At 40.5% G+C, this 24,195-nt stretch overlaps 1 protein-coding gene across 3 annotated transcripts in view; it reads right to left on the bottom strand.

Annotated features, from left to right (window-relative positions):
* FYN (FYN proto-oncogene, Src family tyrosine kinase) overlaps window positions 1-24,195 on the bottom strand; it is a 137,470-nt gene that overhangs the window by 42,665 nt on the left and 70,610 nt on the right. For all 3 annotated transcript variants that reach the window (XM_062572635.1, XM_062572637.1, XM_062572636.1), the window contains one exon: window positions 9,201-9,332. The gene's annotated coding sequence lies outside the window, so the exon portion shown is untranslated. The remainder of the gene's footprint in view (window positions 1-9,200; window positions 9,333-24,195) is intronic.

The raw sequence follows: 24,195 nt of genomic DNA, 5'->3' as shown, positions 1-24,195 counted from the left end.
GCACCCGGTGCAGGGGTGCTCAGTCTAAATTAGCAGTGAAAAACTGGTTACGCAGAGGTCTGTGCTGCCTCTTTGAAAAGCAGAGTGGTCTGGCCCTAGAGACCTTCTCTTTAGTGATTTAGCTTAAGGTTGAGTCCTCCCAGGCTCCTTTCGGAGCCAGGAGTCATACGGGCAACACTAAGAAGCGAGGCAGAGCCGTGTGGTTGGCAAGATCCCTGCGGAGTAGGGGCTCATCTCACTCCTCCGAGCGCTGAGCGCACCCCGGGAGTCCTGCGCCCCGGGGGCTTTGCCCCTGCGAAGCTGCCATGCCTCTGCCAGCTGCACCTCCGGCACACGGGCAGCCAAAACCAGGCAGCTATGCAGACACCAGGCTGGGCGATGGCATGAGGGAAACTCCGGAGCAAAAAGAAGCGCAGAGGTGCAGAGGATTTGAGCGGAGGTGACTGAGCCATAAAGAAGAACGACTTAGTAGCTGCAAGTGCTGGAACATCCATGTGTGCTCCTCAGAACAGCTGAGCAATATGCAGGCTTTGTTATTTAAAAAAGAACCACAGCAGCCATTTTGTGGGCCTGAAACCGTACCTGCCTGCGAAACTCTGTCGCCTGCTTCCCCCTACCCAGCTCTGTTTCTTCTCTTAGTTTTCCCCTGCTGTTTTCACCGGAAAAAATAAAAAAACAAATGAAGGGAAAGAAAGAAAAGAAGAGAAGGGAAACATGAAACTGCGGGTGGTGGATGATGATGAAAGAGGTTTTCTTCTTGCTGCTGCTGCTTCTGCAGACATGAAAAAATTATACATGAGAGAACTATTTTTCAAGAAGCCCTACTGCTCATTCACAAAGTTTCAGCTGTGTAGGGGAAAAATATCTCCACTGGCGTCCAGGAAGATTTCAGGTATCTAGTTACAAGTGCTGACAAGCCAGCCTTACACACTTCATTTACACATCCAAGTAAATGGATGAAGAAAAGTTAGAACTACAGATCACCTGCCAAAAAATCATTCAAAGTATTAATTCTGAAAATACACGAAGGTATCAGTAGTGTCAGTAAAATAATAGTGTTTTTTTTTTTTTTTTTTTGAAAAGGGATGATATGAATTGAGACCCACCGAATTATCAACTCCGGATTATTAGTTTGCCTTTTGCTCCCGTTCTCTTTTTGTTGGCACAGGCAACACAGAGGGAAGGAGAGTTTGATGCACAGTGAATGACGGACAAAGAGGGCTTTTTTCCTTTCGCTTTGCCCTTTTCCACTTTGTTACAGCGTCTAGACGATCCAAGGATAAAGACTGCGTGATCGCAGCCTCGTGTGAAATGTGACAGAGCGTGTCACATGCACGCATCAGCTCAAGCCACGTCCTTGCAAGTTGTGTATTCCTGGCTCAAAGACACTAGCTAGAAAAGTTGGGGATTTTGCTAAATGTGGGAGAATACACGTGCACATGTACAGGCTTGAAGTGATTGGAGCTAACTTAGGGCTTTCATAGACAATAAATAAAACCTCCATTTAGCATCACTCTTCATATCAATGAATGGATTCCAAAACCTAACCTCCCTCAGTATCACAGAGCAGGCAGTTAATATCCTGAAGTCTCACCACCCTGCCTGTCAGCGATAGCAATTTTGGAAGGCTGGAGTTACTCAGCCAACTCTGAGATCACTAAACAAAATCTGGAACTATTTTACACTAAATTCTCTAGAGACGTGCACACAATGTCGTTCATCCAACATGATGCGCAACTTACAGTAAAGGAACAAGATTTTAGTAATTTCCATTAGGATAGGCAGTGTTTCTCAGATGTATGAGTTATAGATCATGCATCATTATTATAATTTGTCACTGGTATTGTTAGAAAGTACATAGTAGCTTAATTAAAATTAACTTTTCTAATGCAAACAAGTTGCATTTGCTTATTTTAAAGATGTGTTTTTACAGGCAATATAAAACATGTGTTTTCATGAAAATATAAAACATTTACATGATTTATAAGACTTCCTTAGAGACAAATGAAAAAAAAAACCATTATGTTATTTGTCTCGTTTCTTGACCTTCTTATATTTCTTGGACTCTAAAAATTACGTTGCAGGCAGTCCAATATTAGGTTAGCCAAAATAGTAGCTTCCTCCCACATGGTGAAAACATTATTGGATGAAGATACAAAATTAACTATTTCAATATTAATTACTTATACAACCACAGCACCTACAAAGATGTTATTAATGCAATTATTAATATTAATCACTTTCTTCACTTTTTCTAGAGGGTAGTTGGTTCTCAATACATAAATCGAAGCTAAGACTGAAACATCAGTGAATGTCAGATGTACTCCATTAACACAAACAAAATAAGTTTTCTGTTAGCTAATAGAAGCCCAGGAAAAAATCTAGGAGTACTAATAAAATCTATTTTTCATTTTTTAATTTTAAAAGAACATATTATAATTGAAAAACAAAAAATACTGATAAGCCATGACCTACTCTTGCCTCTGCAGTTATAAACCATCAGGAAAAGACAGACAGGAGAATAATCAGTTCAAATTTGCTCCTTGAAAGCAACAGAAGTTTGTACACACAGCTTTACAGAACTTTCTCCAGAACCTGATTTTTGAGTGCTCTGGAAGAAAACGGATCTCTTACAAAGCCGGAGAGAGGGACACAAGCAGATGCAGGGAAACATCTACCTGTGTCTTCCTATCCATGCCATGGCACCTATCCTCCAACCCTTTGCCTAGTGATGGACATCACTATAGAAGAGAGCTTTAATCTGCAGACGAGACATGGAGCAAGTTCAGATCCAGCAGGGGTGCATTCTTCTCTCTACAGTTTTCTTTGGAATGAAATTCTGTGTATTTTTAGGAGACCTTCTTTCAGTGAAAGAGATAAAAGGGCAAGATTGGATGAATGGTAACTGTCAACTATCTTGTTCTGACCAAATCTTACAAACTGACATGAAAGCACCACCAGTAGGAAAGCTGAGTTAAAAAACAGTTATGTTAAAAGGGAATCAGAAGAACAAAATCCTGGGCTTTTATTCTGTGTCTGTGGTGAATATGCTTGTTAATCAAATAAAGGGATGCATCCAGCATGGCAGTGAAATAATACTCTCTAAGGGATATCTTCTTTATGTTTTATATTTTGCTGAAAGCACTACAGAAGTATCAGTCTGATTTAATGAGTTACAGTAGGATTTAATATTTGAAATGCTACATTCTGGGTTATCATGAAGATGTAAGAAGTACAGAAAAAGATTTCTAAGAATAAGAATAATAAGAATTTTTAGAAAGACACTTCAAGTTTTCTGCAGAATGCCTCCTGCAGCTGGACGTAGGGAACAATTAACATATAAATTTATCCCAAAGTTGGAATAACTTTCTTTCTAAGTCACCATTATTAGCTCCCTGAGGAGAAACTGATGGAGTAAGTATTTTGACACACAAATCTAAGACACATTAAAAACCCCCCAATTTTCAGAAAAGTCTTGCTCACTCACTTCGACTATTATAAGCAGTTAAGAAGCCATGTCAAATTGGGCAAAAAACAGGCATTCAAAATTAGTCATATGTAGGCCAATAGCTCTGATGGTCTCTGATTACTGAGCTCTCTTTGATTTACAGGTGTGCTGATAGCAGCATTTTGGGTTTCTAGAATTCACTTTGTGTCGGTTTCAAACCATCCTGAATTAGACAGATGGAATAAAATAGCAACAGTTGTTGCACTGTGTGTTTGTACATATTAACTCTAGGACCTTTCAGAAGGCTGCTTTCACTGTAGTTTGATCAGTGATTCTGAACTTGAAGGAATCATGGAACAGGTCAGAAAGATACAATGAATGCTTTAAAATAATAAGAGCTGTTGGGTATTATTTATTATTTCTCAGGTTTTAGTTGCAGGTTACCTTATATATGTACGTATTTTTATACCTAACAGAACCACTGAAAGTAATGGCCCAATCTAGAAAGAAAAGAATTGTACTGCAATATGACAGATTTGTTTCAGACAAATGCAATATGACAGATTTATTTCCTTAAAATAGGACGAAGACTGGGAATTTGTGTAGAATGCCTGTAAATCTACATGTGTGCTGCACCTATCATACTGCATTAATAAATATAAATCGGAGAAGAGACAGTATTGCCATTGGATATTCTCTGACTATTAAGGATATGCAGAAAATCTCACATACATAATGTGGTATTCCTGAACAAAAGGCCAGAAATGCCAGGACAAAACTTCAAGTCAAGAATGGATCAATGAGTGCATTCAACATATTCATGTGAAAAACAGCAGTGAAAAATGCTTGGGCTACATTCATTCGATTTTTGAAGAGATTTCTGAGGAGAAAGCTCCACCCCTAGATTCTGCTTTAGTGGGCTGAGCAGAAAAACCTCAGCATTTAAACTGCTTGTTTGTCTGCAGCAGTCAGAAGTCTGGCAACACGAGCAGGCCATGTTCAGTGTCAGTGAACATCCATGGGAGGAGCAGTAGGCAGAACAGTCTTAGGGGAACTCCTGCTGCTATACAGTTCTGGCTCAAGGCAAATGCTTTTTGCAGTGCTGGAGCACTCTTACTCTTGTTTTTTGTCAGCCTAAAGTTGCTTTGGAAGTCTTCTACAATGGTCATAATGGCCAGAAATGATCCAGGCAAATGCGAAGTTCCTACTACCATCAGAAAAGCAGACTTTGCTTCTGAGCTTTGAAGTGCCACATTTCGTCCTGTTGTTCTCTCACATTTACAGAGTGACTGGGGCTGAGGCCTTGGCAACAATTTTCTGACACTAGACAATGTTAAAGTTGCAACACATTTCTGCACAGTGTATCACTGTGCTTGCCTTACTTCTTTTTTCCCTTTGGGACCTGAGCTAAAAGCCAGGCATGCAATATGAAGACGATTTGTGCTGCTTCTTGCCTGCTTAATTTCAGACAGCCCCAGAGGCCAGGGCAGCTGACAAAGGGGTATGAAGAAGGATTTGAAGGACAAACTACAACCAGATGGTCGGTTTCTGTCAGAGGTTGTGAGCACAGCTGTTCACGGGGCAGGACAGGCGGCCACCGAATGCCAGGAAGGAGGAGTGATGAATGTCTGAGAAATAGGTCCATCTTCCTGCTGTTGAAACTAGCAGGGCACCTCACCGGCTCCTGCGTTGCATCAAAGTACAAACACTAACCAAAACTAGGTTACAAGCCAGAGAGGAACAAGCAAGTCAGTGTTCCAGCTGGGCGGCAGTGGCAGAAGGTGCCCCCCACTTGTGGTGCTTGTTTAAGGGACAGTTGCGGTGGTGGAACTGGCCCATAGCCGGCGGGTGAGCGGGTCACCTGGCAAGGCCACAAGAAAACACATTAGCACAATGCAGCTGTTTGAGCAGGCGTAATAAAAAGCTCCCCAATGCAACGAAGGAAAGAACAGGAGGCGAGTCCTCCAAACCGCCGACAAAAGCCCACTCTGCCACTCTTTCTGTTTTCTGCTCTTTCCTTGCCAGATGAGTCTGTGAATGTTATGGCCTCATCTTTTTCCAAAAACAGTGAATTCTTTTCCATTCTCTGTGATATACTCCTTTCAGTGAAAAATAAAAAAAAAAGGAAAAAGAAAAATAAAAAAAATCAACCCCCCCAAAGAAATTTTAAAAATCTCACCCTGCCGTCTCTTAAAGTAACAATCACTGAGTTACGCCCTGTGTCATCCTATGGTATTTAATACTTTAAGAAGGAGGTGCCCCAGAAAAACAAAGCTCAGGAGGATCTGTTGTATGGAGGTTTTATTTTTTTTTCTCCGTGAACAGTTAAACTTCCGTTGCAATTTAAAAGAAGGAGATTTATTTATAGCTAACTTGATAAAGAAAGCCTGCAGGTTTTACAGTTGTACACTGAAGAGCAAGCCAGACTCATATCATCAGTTAGGATTTCTTTCATTTTTTCCTATTATTACAAAGAATTCAAGAAAACTTTGAAATTAAGAGCTAAAGGTAGTAAATATACCAAGTAAACAACACTGTTTACTATACAATTAAAAACCCCCAAAGCATGGGTTTACCCTTGGTTCTGACAAACATATAAGAATACAATGTCAATTCAATAGTATGATTTCAAGCTACATTCCTCCTTCATCAAGCTGCTTGCGGTAGCTCTATTCACTAGCAGAAAAAAAGTGGGTAGATGGTCTGCATAAGCACTTTCAGCTAATGCTCCTAACCTTTAATGTGCCTTTTAAGTATATAAATTAGAAAACCTGTATCAAAAGAACTGCTGCTGCAAATGGCATAGTCATTTTATCTTGGAAAGAGAATAAGTGAAAGCGTCTCCACTGATTTCTTCTTTCTTTTTCCCCCTATAATAGAACAGAAAGATGATTGCAGGTTGATTTGCACTGTTCTGATTTTTTTTCCTCTCAATTCTTATTTTTAGAATCTACCGAGGATTAATGGATGTTCATCTGATTCGCAGCATGGGAGCTGCATAGAGGAGAATGTAAAATGTGAATTGGGAAGGACAGGGAAGGAAGAGGGAATAGGGAGTGGGAGAGGTAAAGAAGTGTTGCCTGTTTGCTTCTTCGGAATATGTGAATCAGACAAAAAGATCTTCCCTCAAAATATACTGCTGCTTAACCTCAGCAGCCCTCTCCCCTTGACCCATTGCTTGTGCACAAGTAAAACTAACATCTTCTCTGCCTTGTCTGATTTCTGCTTTATGACTGAAGAAGTCAGAGTATGTGTCAGCAAGGAAATGGAAGCAAGCTGAGTCTCAAATAAGATTTACTTTGAGACTATTCAGGACTCTGTTCCCTCCAAAAGGGGATCTCATTTCATCTATGCTACTACTGCAAATATTTTAGAAGTGTTACTTAAATTAAGTATTTGCCAAGTTATGTTGGGAAAAAAATACTCTCCTTCCTAAAAAGGAGCAAAAAAATTTGACTGTGGCCAGTTCAAAGAAATTTTTCAGTCTTCTCACCATAACTGCATCTGGCATTAGCTACAATGCAGAGATGCTTATACCCTGGACAAGATGAGGTGACATGGTGACAAAGACCAGTGAACAACCAGTGTTAAAGGTGGGCTGTGTCAGTAATGGCAAGATGTTAAAGCTCTGCCTACATTTGCACAGAAAATAGGTCTCACTAGCAGCATATTTATCAATATACAGGGCTGTAGGACTGAGTTTTCATTTTTGATTATTAATCCCACAACCTGCCTTGATTGGTAGGTGGTTACACTTCTCAAATCAGAGCATCACACCCAGGAGGAGAATGATCCAGCAACAAGTACAGGGAGAACATTGCAAGTGTTTCAAGAAATGAGGCTCAGTTTAGAAAAGGGGTGATGGTGGGAAAAATCAGGAGGAAAGGAGGGAGAAAGAGAAACCTCTCTTCCCTTCAGTCACATGGGGCTTAAAAGGGGATATGATGCCAGCTAAGGGCCATGAAAATGGATTCTAGAGCTAGAGAATGTTACTCCAGCTTTTCACTCAGGGACTGAATGAATTCTTCAAAACACCTCATTTTTAGTGCCTATTCACTAAGCATATGGTAGATCTATTTTGAAGCTCTTTGCACGTGTCTGAGGGCAAGTATAAAAGAAAATGATGGGTTAACTTGATTTCATCATGAACCTGAGTTTGTTACACGCACTGCTCAGGAATTGATCTGCAGGGGATGCTCATGTGTAGTGACTCTCAGCCACAGGTCGGAACCTTGTTCTTCAGCTTAAAGCTACTACAATCTGCTTATTATAGCTCTAGGAGGTAATCCTTAATGTCCTAAGCAGAAAGTCACATGAAGTAATGGATTAAATGGTAGTTGTGAATAATTCAGTTAGATGTCAGGAAAAAAAACAACCCTTTCGAGTGGTAAGGACTGCAAAAAAAACCCCTAGAATAGATTGCCTAAGGCAATGTGAAGGCTAGACAGGTGTCTACCAGGAATGGTACTGCCTTTGGATAGGAGGATGGATGAGCCTCTTTCAGCCAGGTTTTCTATCACTCAGTGAGTGACAAAAACAGCAGATGCAAATACTTTATAGTCCCTCTCCTCAAGCCAGAGGAAGTGTAATGTTTTTATTTCTCTAGCTCTCTCTTCATTGCTCAAGGATCATATGCTTAAGAGAAGAATCTGGTCTGCGAATGAAGGAACATCTGCAAAAATGCTAAAAACACACCTGAAGATCTATTTAGTCACATAGAACAGAAGGTGGGTGTTTGCTCAGGTGAACATTTGCTCAGCCTAGCATGCAGGATTATCTACAATAGTGTTCCTTGACCTGCGATCCAGGGACCACTAGGACCCACAAATCATCATGCGATCCTCAAGCCCACAGCACACATACAAGAGAGCAAATGCACATCCACAAAACACTGTGGCAACATTTTGCAGATGGTGCTCCCCCTCATACTCGCTGTATGCCTTCCCCAGTTTGACTGATCCTCCAAGTACAAGTAGCTGTAAAGCACTAATCCAGAGAGCCGATGAGAACAGCTCCAACCATCCTCATCAGGAGAAGGAAGAGAGCACTGCATGAAGAAGAAGCAGACAAGAGAAGTTTGTGCTCTTTCTTTGGATTTAAGACACAAAAGAGAAGTGCAGAAGGGAAGAATAATCCAGAGCTGACAGGCAGAGTTTCATTGAAGGAGACTGTTTGGTGATATACCTCATAGATTACACAAATGTAGGTAACTCAGGAGATCTGGAAATCTTGTCTGGAGTTCTTCCCTGCCTCCTGACACAAAAATACAATAAACTGAAGACTGCATAAGTTAACAGCTAGGTGAGTAGCACAGGATACAGGTATTTGTGAACCATGGTCTACTGCCTATGGGGAGAGGGTATTTAAAGAGGATGTCCCTCTCAACAGAAAAAAGAATATACAATCCATAAGCTAGGTTGGCTAAACAAATCAGAGTAAATAAGCAATTAAAAGCATATTTAGCACAAAAACATGATATCACGCACAGCATAAACAAAGTAAAGGCTGTAAGAAGATGAAACCCTTCTCAGTTGCCTATATGTTAATTATGAGCATCTGAAAGGTAAACTGAAAAAATGGATAAACCATAGATACAAGAGTGGGGACAGCAAAAGAGCAGCAACAAAAGGAAAAGTCTAACACACAGCAACTTGGATCTGTAGAAAAATGGGAACAACCAAACAGTTTCAGTCTTAATATGGCCAAGTGTAAAACAACCTTAACAGAAATAAAGAGTGCAGGTCATACTTACAGGATGAGAGGGAGAGAGAGGACTCTATCCTCCGAAGCAGAGACTAAATATGAGACTTGGGGGTCCTGGGAGGCAATTAGCTCAACATGAATTTCCGATGGCTGTGGTCAAAAGGGCTAATGCGAGCCTCAGCTGTAAAAACAAATAAAAAGTAAAGGATGAGAAGGTAGATTTTAGTAACTCTCTATTTGGCTCTTGTTCGTCTGCTACTTGATAATATATCAAGTTCTGCTGTTCCATTTTTCAAATAAGGTGTTGAAAAAAAAACCTGAAGAATGTTCAGGGGAGAAAGATTAAAGAACTGAAAACACTGAGTAACAGAAGGCTTCGTTATAAACAAAAAGCTTAAAGGAAATTTTGTTGTTTTGCTCACAGTCTAAAGGTATTCATACAGAGAACAAACCTGTTAACAGTGGGCTCTAATCTAGCAAAGGTAGAAAACTCAGTGGAGGTGGAAACTAATCCAATCCAAACTGGAAACAGGCAATTTTGTTTTTCTTTTTTAGCAGCGATCAGTTATGGGCAATTAACTAGTGAAATCCTTTACACCACAGGCTGTGATGCACTGCTCATTTCTGCAAAGTTAAAAAGATAGCTATTCTTGATTTAAAAGGCTGCACACCAATTCAGCCTCCTTTGTAAGGCATGAATCAGGAGCTCCCTCAAGTAAAATCTGTTGTCTGCATAAAATGGGTGGTCAGATGAGTGATCATTGCATCTGAAGATGTTTTGCATTCCCATTAAAAAACACCCACTCCTCTCTTGGGGTAGTAGCAATCCTGATACCCTTCCTGCTCATGGCATACAAAGGGCCTCTAGGGAAAACACCCTTGGGGGCTGAGGTGCCATCTAAGTACCAATGACAGTCAGCTGCTCATTTAAAGAATCTGAAGGCAGCAGTCTCTGATTCCTCAGCACATGGCTCCACACAAAAAAATCACTGTACAAAGCTCCTGATAGTGGAAAACAATTGTCAGGAACTGGAAGGGGATTATTACAGCCCTGTCTATGAGAGAGTATCTGCCCCTTCTTTTTTCAGCAATTCACTTGATCTGCTGCCTGCTACTCATATTCATGTCCCAGGAACCCAAAGCCACAAAAGGTGACCTAAAAGAAGTAGGCTGACAGAAGCAGCCCTCCCAACCTTATAGGTATTTTCACTCCCAACCTCACGCTTTCAAGATGAACTTAGCAACTAACTGCCTTGTTGAGGAAAACAAGTTAGAATATTTAAATGGGATAAGTGGATGTGAGCACTGTTCCAGCAGGCACCTCTCAGGTCACACTGCATATTCACATTTCTTCTCCTTTCCCTTCGCCCTGCTGAGGGAACTGGAAGCTGCCAAGAAAGCTCTTGGCTCGGCATCCCAAGGCTGGATTCTGGCAGGTGGGCTGCTAAGGACTCTGTGCTCCGTGCAGGGCCCCGGCTACTGAATTTCCTTCATCCTGCAGCACGCCAATATTTAAGTTTAGTGGTTTTTAAGGACACAGTACAAGCTTTTGTCCACACTGTCTGTCTTAACCTGGGCCTTTGGCCAGAAAGTATTAATCCCATCAATGTGTAAGAGTGGCAAAGGGGACTAGGGACTGTTTGATCTGTGCCAGTTGCTGCCATTAGCTCATTTTAAGCTTCTGGAATGAACTCACTTATGACTGAATGCTGCAATGTAAATTCTGCAAATAAAATAGATAAAATAATCTCAATTAGTTGAGCTCAGTGTTGATTCACATATGCCACTCCAGAGATTTAAAAGGCATTATTTCATACACACACTTCATTATATTTAATTAAATGTGATTCAATAGATAGTCTTCTTTTCAACAGGTGGGAAAAAAATGTGTATTTGGCACTTTCAGTCACTTTCACTATGTGATGCCTGCTAAAACACAGCACAGACCAGTACAGTCAAAAGCAGCATCCCATCACAGGCAAACTGATCATAATACAAAACTTCAGAATGAGCTAACGTGATAAAGCTTGTGAAAATTTTAGGGAGGAAGAAAGTCTGTCCAAGTGTTATTGACATATGTGTGTGTGTGTATGTATATGTATGTTTGTATATGCATATATATACACATCTCACACATGCATTCATCCACACACACCACCAACAAATGGTCTCTGCTATACCTGGCATTCTTATCAACGGATCTTGAGACTCAGAAGTGTATGACTGGCAACTCTATTTACTAAAAAAGCAAAATTTTTGTAAAAAGCTCATCAAGAGCAAAGTTTCAGAGCTAATAATAGAAGACAAATCAGAATTTGATAAAGTACAGTTTGAATTGTGCATTTTTGTATCTTAACAATTTTTGCTCCCCCTGGATGCATTTTTCTCCCCCATTCCCTGGCATATCCCAGCTACATCCTACAGTGCTAGAGGGTCCTGCTTAGCAGGTGTGCAATTGTGCTTTTTATTCCTTCTGAAGGCTTTGCTTATGTCAAGACGCACTAGTTCTCACTTATCCAGAGACCATATAGGCTAGAATTCACAAATTTATTTCAAAAGGTGAAGCAATCACGGCAATCTTTCTAAATATAAATACACAGAAACAACACAGAAGCAAATAAATTTAAAATGTGATAAAAAAAAAACTTTTTGAAATATTGAGAAATGAGACAGAAGTTAAGCTTTTTCTTTTACTCCAGACACAGAAGGAATTAAATGGGAGTATGTGAGACTAACCATCCGCCTTTGTAATTCACCCAGACCAGACTCAGAAATGCTACGGAAGTTAATGCAATGAACCCCAGAAGTGTCACTTTCGCAGATCTCAAGAGGCATCATTGACCTCAGGCTGGCTGCAGTTTCTGCCCCAATTCCAGTTTAATGTATTCCAGTTTGACCCTGAAGCGACAGTGCTGCTGGAGAACATGCTAAGAAACAAATGCAGGCAATTGTTTTGACATAATTCTTTTGGACACAGGCAGATCGAATGTGCTGATGTAAACAGAGGCTAGAAAAGGGTTTTACCAAATCTCCATTCCTCACTGAGGAAAACAGTAAGAGAAAAGACAGTGCAACCTAAAACCTGGCCAAACACATACCTCTCAGCAGCAAAACTAATGTATGTTGTCTTAGAAAGGGAAAACTGAGAAAAACCCTTCAACAGCATCATTTGGATATATACACAGCATTTGATTTATTGCTTAGATTTACATATGATTGATACATATAATTGGCTATTTCTGTATAACACACATGAAACATCTGTTCCATGTAGGATATTAATCTCAAATATCAGGAAGAACATAATTCAGACTTTTATGGCTCCAGTAAATTCAAAAGAGTTACTAACAGTTCCTTCACATTAAAGCAAACCTTATCTCTCAGTCTTCTAAAAAAATAAGGGACTGTATGGATCTGCTTTCAAGACAATGAAATGTTCCTGTCTTGCCACTGGTTTAAATATCCAAGCTTTAGAAATCTTGAGACTGCGTATTTTGAAGTTGAATCAGGGAACATCAAAGTAACTTTTTATTTTTCTGCATGGGGACTACAAGAAGAGAAGCTGGGAATATTTTCCAAAGGAAAGGTGAATTCTGTTAGGAAACCAAATCAAGGAAGCCATGATGACTACCTTGAGAATAAAAGAGTAAACCAAAAAGTTTCTTCTCTATTTGGTCACAATTGCTCCTGAAATAACTTCTGTATAAAAGGAGAAGAGAATAAAACCCCAGAACAATGGCACAGTTTTTCAGAACTCATGGGGGACCATAGGAAGGCTGAAAATGGCCAGTCTGTCAACTTTACACAAGGAATGCAAACAAACAAATCCCAAACAAATAAAAGAGTAAACCAAAAATTTTCTTCTCTATTTGGTCACAATTGCTCCTGAAATAACTTCTGTATAAAAGGAGAAGAGAATAAAACCCCAGAACAATGGCACAGTTTTTCAGAACTCATGGGGGACCATAGGAAGGCTGAAAATGACCAGTCTGTCAACTTTACACAAGGAATGCAAACAAACAAATCCCAGACCAAAAATTCTGTTTCCTCCCTCCCTCCTTTACCTCCTTTCCTAAGAAAGGCCTCCTTCTTTCCTGGAGGAATGTTCTCCCTTTCCTTCAGCTCTCCATCAGTCCATGTAGACAGACTCTCTGTAATGGTATCACACAAAAGCCAGAAGAGATCCCCAAAGCTTCCCCTTTCTGTGCACCTAGAGTGTTTCCAAGGAGAGAAAGCCATCTGAAGAAACTTATTCTCACATCCCTTTACTACAACTACTTGGGTAGGTCACTCTACCATAGTAAAAGTCTGCATCTGCTATCTGACCATGACAGAGAGACAGACAGACATTACCATTTTCAGTGTCTGTAAGAAGCAGGGTCTCTGAGAGATGAGTGATTATCTGTTACAGCTACTGAAACTACCTGATTCAGATCATCAAACCACCCCTGCACAAGGCAAAAACAATCTTTTATCCTTCACCATCTCCCGCTCTTTACCTGATCTATCTGACCCAAAACGTGGCCACAAAGTGTGGCTCAAAGTTTGACTGATCATCAAACTGGTAGAGGCTGCATGGCCTTTTCAGCTATGCTGGGACCTGGGTAAGTGTTTTGACGTCCAGGGAATTAGGGACTTACAACAACGAGCTGTCAGAAATTATCCAACACTTCAGTCACTGCAGTGTCTGGTATCCTGCTCCTTGTGTACCCTGCTAGAAGATAACTATGGAACTGCTGTTCTGAAGATTCAGAGGACAAAGGCTGATTAAGAATAAGACTAAACATCCTAAGAAATTCCTTGAATTTCTCATGCTGTCTTATATTTTTAAAGTGTTTTTTTAACATCTTAGGATCTCTGCAGAAGCATGGTTAAAACATTGTTCTAATACTACGAATCAGTAGAGGGCTTTAACCAAATCAAAAGTTTACTACTACTAAACTGGGTTCCGACCTATATGGCTGCTATCACAGTATAGTGACAGTACAGTTAGCACAGCTAGGACTTAATGGTGCTGTAAAACAAATTGTGGAATGAGGTTACTAATCAGTATTAGACAGATAAATAAAGCATCTATAATATAGGATTAAAGCAAGTGAAATGAAGAGGGTAAGATAGCTACCCGATTTTGGTGAGATATGATGATATAAATCAGAAAGCAAGAACTGAGTGCACACATATTGTTACGTTGCCACTTACATGAAGAGCTAAGGTTCATCATTTTTTCACTACCGCAAAGCTACAATTGTTATGATAATCACAGCAGTTATTAGGTAGTTTATGCTCACTATTTTTTCAGAGCAGGATGAGCACTGGAGTTCTGATGGTCTGCATGCTTTGAAAACTTCCCCCTAAACCCATTAGTCTAATATGACTTCCAGTTTTCAGCGATATCAGGTTATCTGTTGTTTGGCAACTGCAGACTGCTACAATATTTTTACAACAAGAAATGTTTATTCCATATGTAAGATGACCATGCTTACAAGAAACAAGGCAGGAAAGGAAAGTGATCTAATTTCTATTCTACTTCCTTCCTTCTGCAGTGTGCTGCATTGAGATATTTGTTCCAAAACACAGATACTAGTTCAAGGCCAAGATTCAATTTATCCTGATTCTGCACAAGCCTGCAGCTAAACTGCAATCCAAACATCTCAAACTGTTGTACTGCATTCACATTTGTGTAAGTGATTCAGGTAAGTGGGCTTAAAATTCCTTTTTTCAAGGCTATTGAGCCTTTTATATGCAAACATGTTAACTTTTGGTGTCAAAGCTATAGTTTTTAAATTCCTGTGAACAAGAACACTTTCTGAATATGCGAGTTGATCAATTTCAAAAGCAGAAAGCATAAATTTTGGAGAGTTTTGCTATGGCCCAAAACCTCACCATTCCAGATAGTAAGAAAATGTGTGTCATGCTCCATCTATGGAAAACAGCGTAAAGCCCGCCTGAAGCATTGCCCCACTCATAGATGTTACCCAACTAGCACTGCTGAAAAAAAGAAACATGACTGACTGTTACACTTCACTTCTTTGTTTTTGCAAAACTAGTTTTTAATTCAGGAAGTCTGAGGTAGCTTTTCAAAAGGTAACTTTCAAGTATTCTCTTATACTTAACTCATTTATTATTGGAACAGTCAATGCACACAATACATGGCCACTTGCACTTGTCTCCTGTCTGCAAGGTGAAAGTTGGCAAGAGACTCTACATGGTTTCTGGGCCAAATATGCATCATCCAGAGTGGAGAATTTCAGGAGTCTGAGCAGCAGCAGCAGATTTGCAAGCTGACAGATCAATGCCGATCACTCATTAGCAAAGTTCATGAAAAAGGATGGACAACAGAGTCAGTAAAGGACAAAAATTTTAACCTGATTGCATAGATGTAGAAATTATACCCAGAATTCATTTGTTCTCCATCTTTCATGCTCTTTGAAACCATTAAAATCCTCCCCACTGTACCCAGTATTTTTGGAGAGCTGGCAGCACTAAGTATTTTGTATTTAAGTTTTACGGAAGTAGAGGAATCCAAAATGTAAATAAAATCATGGATACTTAAAAAAAATGTTTATCTTGTGTATGATGTGAGTAGAAAACTCCTTTGGCTAGGCAATATTGTCCCTGAAATTCAGAAGATTTCTCTAAGGATATGCTGGAGCTTCTGCTTTTTGTTTGCATTCAAGCAAGCTAACATGAAGCACTTACAGTATCTTCAGTGTAGGTTTTCTTTAGCATGAAAAATGATGCTACACATTTCCTTTTGTATCTGTTTTTCAGAACAGCTTTTCAGATGCCAGGGGAATAAATGTAAGTGAAAGAGTCTCAACTTTCTCAACTTCCCAGCACTACATTTTGCATGCCAGTGCTTTTGTTTTCTTGCAAGTTCAGCATTGGTTTAATCCTGTCACCCTGGATTCCCCCTCCCCCTAACAAGTGATACATATTAGTACATCTGTTTTCTCTGTGAAGTCTTTCTACATTCTTTGCAGGGCACAGGAAGGATGTGGGCTCCTTTTCACATTCAAATGAGGCAAATTAGCCTTTGCCTGGTTCCTACAGTACAATGCTTATTTTACATTGAAGCGTGAGAAAAGAGGAGGAAATAAAAAAAAATAGTAGGTGGGTTATACATCTCATTGTGGTACAAATCTCACTTAGCCTTCTTTCTCAAACTGTTTTCCACAGGATGTAATTTTAGGATGCAGTTCAAAAGTTTAATTATGTGAAATGATGGAATATTTTGCACAGAGAAATAGCAGTCACTGATACGTTAAACATGAAAAAAGGCTGAGAATGCCTATGTGAATCAGCAGGGCACAAGTAATCCAGGACACACTTGGTGTGCATTGCTGACAACTTCCTAGCATGGGTGACTGAGGAGCCGAGGAGGGAAGATGCACTGCTTGACCTCATCCTTGCAAACAAGGAAGAATTGGTTAGAGATATGAAGGTCAGGGCAGCCTTGGCTGCAGTGACCATGAGATGGTGGAGTTCAGGATCCTGAGAGGAGGGGAACAAGGGAAACAGCAGAATCACAATCCTGATGTGATCTCTCAAGAGTGAGAGTCAACTCTCACTTCATGAGAGCAGACTTTGGCCTGTTAAGGGATCTGCTCAGAAGAATCCCGTGAGATATGACCTTAGAGAGAAGGGGGGGGGGTGCAGGAAAGCCAGTTGATTTGCAAGGATTGCCTCCTCCAAGGTCAAGAATGGCCCATCCTGACAGGCAGGAACTCAAGCAAAGGTGGCAGGAGGCCCAAACAGACAAATACGAGCTCCTGACTAAACTCATACAGAAAAAAGAAGCACACAAGAGGTGGAAACAGAGTCAGCTGATCCAGGAAGAACACAGAAAAACTGTCTGAGTATGCAGAGGTGGGATTAGGAAAGCCAAAGCCCACGTGGAATTGAAGCTGGTGAGGGATGTGAGGGCCAGTAAAAAGGGCTTCCACAGGTATGTCAGCAGCAAAAAGGGAGACTAGAGAAAATGTGGGTCACTTGCTGAACAAGGCAGGGGATCCAGCAACATATGACACAAAAAAGGCAAGGGTACTCAATGTCTTTTTTGCCTTACTCTATTGGTAAGGCTGAACTTCAGGAATCTCAGCCCCTGAAACCAGCAGAAAAGTCTGGAGCAAGGAAGACTTTCCCTTGGTGAAAGAGGATCAGGTTAGGGAACATATAAACAAACTGGATGTACACTGGCCCATGGGCCCTGATGGGATGCACCTGTGAATGCTAAGGGAGCTGTTCAGTAAGGGAGCCTTGGGAGGCTACTCTCGATTACCGAGCCTTGAGAAGAGAAGGCTCAGGGGAGATCTAATCAATATGTATAAATACCTGATGAGAGGCAGTAAAGATGATGAAGCAAGACATTTCTGTAGTGCCCAGGGACAGGGCAAGAGGCAACATACAGGAAATTCCATTTCACACAAACACCCACTTTTTTAGCGTACAGGTGTCACACACTAAAACAGGTTGAGCAGAAAGGTTGTAGAGTCTCCATCCTTACAGCTATTCAAAACCAACCTGGATATGGTCCTGGGCAACCTGCTCTAGTTGACCTTGCTTTGTGCAGGGGGGTTGGACCAGACAATCCCCAGAGGACCTGACTAACCTAAGCAGCTTTGTGACTCTGTCAGGTCATACTTACATCTGCTGCACTTGTTAACCTCCTCCTCCCCCTCCTTTTAGAAACTACAGACAAATGCAGCAATTCAGTTAACATAATGAAAGCAAGATACACATTTTGCAGGCTAATGGCATGATTCAAATCCTTGCTATTTTAGAACCTATGTTATAATCCAAGTGTTAAAGCCAAGAGATGAAATGCAAGAAAAAGCAAATAACTGCTTGGTAAACTGAGGTTTACCACAAGCAGTTAGTGTTAGGTGGAAATTCAACACACACTATTTACGGTTAATGCACACTATACATGTGGTAACATCACACCATATACAGGGCCTTGGTAAGGAGAAGTCAGGGTGCTGTAAATTTGCACCCGGCTTTTCTGATGGCAACATCCTGGTGCAAACAAGTCCTTAGTTCTGTTAACAGTCATATTCCAGCTTTCACAGGTTTTACAGGTGCAGCTGGAAGAGGTTTTGACATATCTGCTAACGCGTGAAAGTGCCTTCCCAAGCTCAGTTGCTGTCATCATCTAAGGTTCTGGGATGTACCAATCTTGCAGCAGCTGATGGGCTGTGCGCTTGGTCTGGGAACATGTAAGATCTATGTCCCAAGTCTCTGTTCCATCAGCAAAACTGGCCCTGGAAATAAGTTACTTACAGTTTCTTCTTGGTTCTTTCCCTCTTCTGACCTGACACCACAAGACAACTTCTTTTCATGTCCTCCGTGAGCATAGCCTTGTGGGAGCCTCTGAGGAGCAGGAAGCGTTTCTACTCTCTCACACCTCACTGTGGTTTTCCAGACAGCTGTCTGCCAAAACCCACAGCATGTTCTACTGATCTCACCCACCTCTCTCCCCTCCAGCAAAAGGTATTCAAATGGATGAGTTCTGTGGTCTACAACAGGACAGAGAAACTATTTTGTGTATCAGCCTGAATTCCACTTTTCCTTCTAGCTCTGTCCTTAAAACAGCAGTGTAAACAGCTCCACTTTGGAGACTCGGAATAAAGATGATCCAATTTGGATTTACATCTAGACTTCTCCCAAAGCCTGAGATCACACCATCTAAGGTTCTGGCTGTTCTGAAGCTGTCGGAGTGATGAAGGACCTAGATTAGAGCCAGGTTCCTTTAATGCTGATTAAGTGATGTTTCAAAGGGGCACATGAAGGGGTCTGAATAGCCAGGTTAGGGAGCAATTCAGGAAGTTCTTAAAAATAATGTGAGTGACTACATATTTTAGGCATTCAAGGAGCAGTTTCTTCCTACTGAGGCATTCATAGCACTTTTAATCCATGGTTTCCATTGTAACCTGCTAAAATAATGGGCTTGAAGATGTTTCAAGAGTGCCAAGTACTAAACAAGGAGGTGAATTTATTGCAAGATTTATTATTCCTGTCACATGCCCTTTCTGAAGATGCTGAGAGGGTGTGGGAGAGGGAAGAGAGAAAATTAGTTATCAATCCCCACTTGCCAAGAGTAGATTAAGTACTCTAGAGTTATATATTCATGTATAAATCACTCAAAGGTGTTTCATCTATTCCTCCTGTTCTGTAACCCTTGTGCTCAGCCACAACCCCCACGCAATGGACATTTACTGCTGCTCTACGCATCATTGGCTTACTGCAAGAATAACTAGTAGGTAGATCGTGATTAAGGTAGTTGGCAGGGCTGGAAAGAAGTAAATAATTTGGGAATTTTTCCCTTTAATCATGAGATTTCATTTGGACTCCCTTTCCCAGACCTCAAAGCATGTCTGACTCCTGGGAGCAGAATAGAGAACAAGAATGGGGTTGATATTTAGTAATGTGATAAAAATCACTATCTCGTATAGGCAACTGAAAAAGGAATTCAAAAAGCTGTTGTGCCAAGAACTTGAGAGCAAAATCTGAAATTAAAGCCAACCCACACCTTCACATTTATAGGTTCATACACAAAGTTCTTTCATTTTCTCCCCAGCCCTCTCTTCTTTGTTAATTCTCCCTGCAACTAAAATGTCAATCATCAATGACCATATCCTCACACCAAAATGAACAGTGCTCTGAAGGAGCCCTTAAGTATTTCAGTAACAAAAACACAAGCACTACCATATTACAAGTGGAATCACCTCATCTTTCTCTTTCTTTCTCTCTTAGTACAAGAACATGAAGCAAAAGGATTATAGAGATGGGATAGGAAAACAGGATAAATGGAGACTTTATGGATCTAGTGCAATCTAGGACACCAAGTAGCAGGCAGGTGAGCGGTGATGGAAAGGGAGAAGGGGACAACAGAAAACTCGAAGTACTAGCAGCTTGCACACTTAATGTAAGGGTGCCAGCTGGCAGCTACATGTTACTGGTTGCGTGTGGGCTGTGAATGTAACAGAAGAGATGAGCCTTTAGGGGAGAAGCTGTCTGATAAATCATTAATGAATAAAAATATGAAATAATCTGTCTGCCTAGGAAGCAGGATCATCTAATAATGAGAGTGGTGGACTAGCAAGTGAGAGATCAGGTTTCTGTCTTCATCCACTCAGCACATCAGCTCCTTTTTCTGTGCTTAAGACAATATTCCTGCCTCCTTACCTTGCTTTATTTGAAAGGCTACTTCTTAAAATCAACACAGCAAAACCATGACATACAAGAAAACATAATAAAAACTACAGTATCATTTGTAAAAACTGCATCCCTTGCTCCTCTTTTGTCACAGACTGTATACAAAGACAATATATCCCTTCTCACAGACAGCTTTCACTAAAGCCCTATGGTTCTCAAAGCCATAACAAAACCTAGTATGACCTTTTACTAGCAGCAGCAGCATTTAATTTTAAATTAATTAACTACGTACACAATGCTAATTGTTTTTTTTTAAAACCCTCTCCCCCAAACTACTGGTTGGAAATGCAAGGCTATGTCTGTAGGGCCAGACAGGGACACTCCAGTTTTTCCGTGCTCTCTGAAATGAAGAGAAAAAGTTCAAGAAATGATTTTGAAAGGTATATTTGTGTTTATGGCTATAGCTGCAGGGGGATCAGACACATTCAGCCAGAAAATGATGAGGCTGTCAGGGGAAGGGTCAAGAGGTTAGCACAGTTTATTTTGCACTAAAGCTTAGCAGGATGTTTCATGCAGCACAAAATCAATATTGTCCCTGCGTGAAAAAGTAACAGTCAACTTCGTACAAATCTCAAGTTTATTTGGAAAGATCCTCACAACGCTAATTCTGGATTTGTATGAAATCTTTAACTGTTCTCTCTTTCTTCCATATTAAAAATCCTGAGCATTCAGGGGTTAAAATAGTTTTAAAATAAAAGTCTAAAAAAGAGATGGCACAAACAGCATGAATCCATCTACTGTTGGAGCATTTGTGTGTTAAGAGACAGAAATGCTTTAGCACTCAGTGTACTTAAACTATAATTTTCCAGAGCAAAGGATGTGTAGATCGCAGTGGAAATCATAAATAGAAGACAAATACGCTCACAACTGAACCTATGTATCTAGAGACTTAACCAAGCACTTGAGCAGATCTGTGGAGTTTAACTGCATACCTATTTGCAGAACTAATGTCCATTTTAATTATCCTGCCAAACCCCACTGAACCACAACTACGTTATTATCATTTACCAGAGGACCTGCTCAGGCAATTTTACAAGGAAACTGACTGTACCTTACTTAAGCGCTAAGAAGGATCTGAAATTATGTTCGCCCTGTAATGACCAACAAAGAAGCTGGAAGCTCCAACAGGTTGAAGAAGCGTCACACGGCTGTTCCTGTAAATCACAGCGGCAAGCTGAAGAGCCGCTTTTTGAAGAGAGTCCAAATCACGATCAGATACGTTACGCTGCTCCACCAAGAACAAGCATAGTGCAGGTGAGATGACTTCAAACAGAAAGAAGTATGATTTCTCACATACACAAGGCTTCTACTAGATACTGAATATAGCTACATAGTAAGTGGGGTTTTAAAATTATCCACTGATGATGTCATATACATTTAAATAATCTGTAGCATCAGTCTCTGCTACTTGCAAGGCACATTTGACACTTTAAAAGCCTTTGCAAAAGACTTAACTAGACTGCATTAGTGAGTCCTACTTTCCAACTATTTTTTAAACATAATGTGTGCAACATCTCTAAAATTTAACAAATGCATTGTGATGACTCGAGTATTTCCAGATCTTTACAGAAAAGCCGCATGCAACATCAGCAGGAATTCCTTCTGTAAATTACAGACTCTTTAACTGGAGACTGCCGGACCACTCTGGGCTACAGCTGAGCTTATTAATGCAGTAATTGGACAGCAGTACCTGCTGAATAACCAAACTAGTACATCTGAGGAGCCATTTATTAGTTTACCTTTTGTCAAACTGGCAGAGAACAGATTTCTGTCAGCACTGTCACCGACACCTATTTCAATACATTGTGCAGACTGCCCTGTTTTCAATGTCCTTACTGCCTGCTCTTCTACTCATGTGTTCTGCGTTAAAGAAAAAAAAAATTAAAAAAAAGGTGTTCCCTTCACACTCCACTGACATAGATTAGCCTAGGACAGATGACCTGGATTCAGACTGGTTAAATACAAGAAATGGAAGATGAGCAGACAAAGCAAGCTCCAGAGGGATTTATCTCAGACTTTAAGGAATTTTCAGTACTTCAACCAGCCCAGACTTACAGAGCATTTGCTGCTATCCTGTCCAACATCATTACAGAACTGTCGATCAAAGAACAGATTTCTACCAATGCTGACTACCAACCTGAAGAAAATATACGACTAACTCATTAGCTGTGCCTAGGGCATCCTCCTCCTCCACTACTGAACATTTTTTTTTTTTTTTAATGAGGAAGGTTCTTATCTGGGTGACAAGCAGAAGCTTCTCCAACCCTAAAGCTACATCGCAACACTCCTGGAATTTATCTGGATATATGAGAGAGAAAAGAAAAAGACTTAAAGACATTGATTATGTTCATGGGCATCCTCTAAAAAAAGATAAATATTTGGGGACAGGAGGGAATCATGAGAATTGCTGGTTCCAGCGGAAGCAAAATAGCAGTGATAATCTGACATAAGAATTCTTACACTGCAACCACTTCTAAAGATCCTGCTGAAGCAGAACGGTGGCCTGGAATGGCACTGGTCTCTCATAGTATTTATGAAGAATTTTCTTAGGGAAGGAATAGTAGTTAAAAGTCACAGCTAAAAATTATTTAATTACACATTCAACTAGGCAAATATTTAATACAGCAATAGAAATTGCTGTGCTTTGAGAAGTCCCCTGCAATATGCATGATTTTCAAGGGTATTAATGAAAGATATGCCTCAAAGGGAAAATACATCTTTCTTCTGATTTCTGGAACTTAAAGGTGCTGTAAAAGGGTTAACAGGTCTCTGTTGCCCATAACGTGACACTTAATTCTCACCTACATTCACTCAAATCACACACGCCTAAGAGCATGCTAAAAGCAGTTGCAAGTTTGGCAGCTTAAACTGAATGGAAAAGGTGAAGTAACAAGAATTGTTCTAGTGTGAACCCTTCCCAAGCACACCCACCTGTGCAGAACTAGCAGCACAAGCCCTTTGATCTCCATGCCTGCAAATCATCTCCCTTTTCTCAGAGCTCTGTCCAACATCAATCTTTTGAAATGTCTTCAAGGTAGGCTGTTTTCTAAGTCTTACGCAACACAGAGCTTTTTTGGGCACTGCTGTAAGAGATATTACACGAAGGGCTTCTTTTCCCGAGTATGAGCCCTGTGAAATTGTTCAGACAAAGATGCGAACTACAGTTTGTGCAAGGTTCACTACTGTTGATAATAGTCAACGGCATACTCCACATACATGACCAGACAAGTCTCTGCAGATAACTGTTTCTGGATAACATCTACACCACACACAGAGGATGACACACAAGTGGAAAGCACATGCCACAGTAAGAGAGAAATGAGTACTTCAGTATAGGCATGCAATAACTCTGTGTTAAACCAGGAATGGAGCTCGTGTCTTCGGCGTGCTCTCATTTCCTCTAGAGAGCAAAAGGTTGCTGCAAACAGCCCTTTGATTTAACTCAAGCTTTCTTGTTTTGTTGGCTTTGAATAGTGCTCGCTCTCTTGTTTGAGACATCTGGCTTATAAAGAGTCTAATCCAAAAAAGAAAAGGAGGATATACACTGTCATTTACAACTGTACATGCTGAACCCCTGACAACATCTAATGACATACAGGAGAACTTGTGGTTAGACTCAAACTAAGCCTCCCTATGTAATTATAGCCACTTAGAGGGCAAAATTCAAACACAACACTTTTTAAAAAGCAGATGTGATGATTTTTGTCTCCTGCAAAGGTATTTAGCAGATACCAAAATAATCATAGAGGATTTCTTAAAAATAGAACTGTGGATGTTGCACAGTCCTCCCAGACAAAAAGTAATGCCATTTCATTCACATACATATT

Source organism: Rhea pennata, chromosome 3 (assembly GCF_028389875.1).
Source record: "Rhea pennata isolate bPtePen1 chromosome 3, bPtePen1.pri, whole genome shotgun sequence".
NCBI classification, from domain to species: Eukaryota; Metazoa; Chordata; class Aves; order Rheiformes; family Rheidae; genus Rhea; species Rhea pennata.
Note: the sequence above shows the minus strand (reverse complement) of the source record. Positions and strands in the feature narration are given on the sequence as shown.